This window comes from Porites lutea, chromosome 3, assembly GCF_958299795.1.
Source record: "Porites lutea chromosome 3, jaPorLute2.1, whole genome shotgun sequence".
Classification (NCBI taxonomy): Eukaryota; Metazoa; Cnidaria; class Anthozoa; order Scleractinia; family Poritidae; genus Porites; species Porites lutea.
This window is the reverse complement of record NC_133203.1, coordinates 29635069-29637568: the sequence shown is the minus strand read 5'-3', so window position 1 is coordinate 29637568 and position 2500 is coordinate 29635069.

The window sequence follows — 2500 nt, the reverse complement described above, 5'->3', positions numbered from 1 at the left end:
TTACGGTTAACAAAAAAGTTAAAAATTAACTTCTTTTGTTTCAAAAAGTCAAATATGAATTAACCTGTATTTTTTGTATCTTTAAAGCAAATTAAAATAAAGGTCTTCGGATCATATCCGGATGAAATAAGCTATTCTTTTGAAAAATTTTATCATTTGATACATCGTACTTTTAATAAAGTACTATTCCACTTCTTAATAATAATAATAATAATAATAACTGTTTATTCACAAATCCAAATCGGAAAGTGAAAAGGAGATAAAAGAGGTTATCCCTTTCTAGTTTATCTTCTTGTATTATTTTACACATAGAAATGTCAATAGTCAATTTAAAAATAACCTTGTGAAAAAGCAAAAGAAGACACGCGAACGCCCAACTCAAGGCCGGGCGAGACATTCATTACAACAGAAATGGCCGTATTCACACCAGAGAAGGATTATTCGTGTGAGATGGGTTATCCGTTTGATGACTCGCGTCGTATGTAATACGGCTTAACTTGAAAATGGAATAGTTTTAATTTTGACTGAACAATCCGCCTGACTTTATCCGTCAATTTCGACGGACAGTTTAAAGACGGGATTATCCGTTCCAGATAGCCTGTGTACAGTCGCCCCCACCCCCAGAAAAAATCGGAGAAGGGGTGTCTGTCGGGAAGGGGGCCGCGTGACTGTACACAGGCTAGTCTCAGAGAGAAAATCCATTTCTACCTCTCGTGTGAAAACGGCCAATAACAAAATTCCCGTGTCCAGTGTTTTTAATGATAGCGAAGGACTGTACGGAATGACTGTCTGCCGTTGCCTTGTCCGGTAGGCCCCATTATTCCGCGCGGCTAATGCGTTTCGCGTCACGTGGTCCGAGCGAGTTTGCCACCGAAATGCCTTGACCGAGAATGCGTGGGAAGAAGCCGTACAGGGACTAGGCATGGCAATGTCAGCCGTAGCGTCAGAGAAATACAGGAAATGTTGTTTATCGGCAACGTGTTTTACAAACAGTGACATGTCTGCGTGTTGTTTCAATAGTGTTTCAACTCAGGGCACGACCTCCTGAAAATCAGAAAAAATTAATCCCCAGCAAGAAGCCACATTTTCGCTATGGAAAAAAAATAGTTCCCCGTTGGTCAACACCTAAAAGGCGCTTCGCCCAACGTGCGTACGGAGTCACACTAGCCAGAAAATAAAAAACGCAACCATAAGTGAGGTTAGTACCAAAAGTAAGTTAATGGTTAGTAACAAAATTCCCGTGTCCAGTGTTTTTAATGATAGCGAAGGACTGTACGGAATGACTGTCTGCCGTTGCCTTGTCCGGTAGGCCCCATTATTCCGCGCGGCTAATGCGTTTCGCGTCACGTGGTCCGAGCGAGTTTGCCACCGAAATGCCTTGACCGAGATTGCGTGGGAAGAAGCCGTACAGGGACTAGGCATGGCAATGTCAGCCGTAGCGTCAGAGAAATACAGGAAATGTTGTTTATCGGCAACGTGTTTTACAAACAGTGACATGTCTGCGTGTTGTTTCAATAGTGTTTCAACTCAGGGCACGACCTCCTGAAAATCAGAAAAAATTAATCCCCAGCAAGAAGCCACATTTTCGCTATGGAAAAAAAATAGTTCCCCGTTGGTCAACACCTAAAAGGCGCTTCGCCCAACGTGCGTACGGAGTCACACTAGCCAGAAAATAAAAAACGCAACCATAAGTGAGGTTAGTACCTTCCTTAAAAGTAGCAAATCTAGGGAACAATTTCTTTTACGGTTAACTCTTTTTTACCCTATTTACGGCTAACGGTTAAAATTTTTCAATTTTTACGGCTATCGACTAAATTTGGGACCGTTTTACGCCTATCGGTTAACCCCATTAAGACCCTCTTTCAATTGTGTCAATCCAAAATTGCTAATATGGAGACCAGACCTGGCAAGCAAATTCAATATGTGGACTCGCGGGTTGTTTGCCATGCATTTACAAGGGCAAACTGGTCAGGGGCACCTAACGAGAACATAGTTCAAAACCACTTAAACATAGCATTGTTAAACGTATATTGGTATTTAAGCGGTAGATATAGGCATATTTTTATCCCCTAAAAATTTTTCATCGGTTCGGATTTCCTAGCTGAAAGTCTAGTTCGACCTCTGCTAGCAGGGAAAAAGTCTAGTGATCCGAGAATTATAGGGAGCAAAACTTACCTTTTCGAAAACGTCAGCCAGGAAAAAGGCTCCCGAAAATTCTAGGTGACCTTTTTAGGGTAAAAAACAGGGCAGTAGCACGACTTGGTTTCAAACGTCGCGCCACTGCCGTGCTAAAGTGGAATTGTATTTGATTTTTTGATCAATATAGTTCGGCGCGACAGAAGCACGACGTTTGAAACGGGCCTTAGAGATGGGTTTTAAAGTGAAACTTTCCGTTTGAAACATTCTGTCCAGAAAAACAAATGTTTCGTCGCTCCCGTAAATTTTCTACTGGAACGACACAAAAAGCCCAATTCAATTTACTCTTTCTCTCAGATTTTCC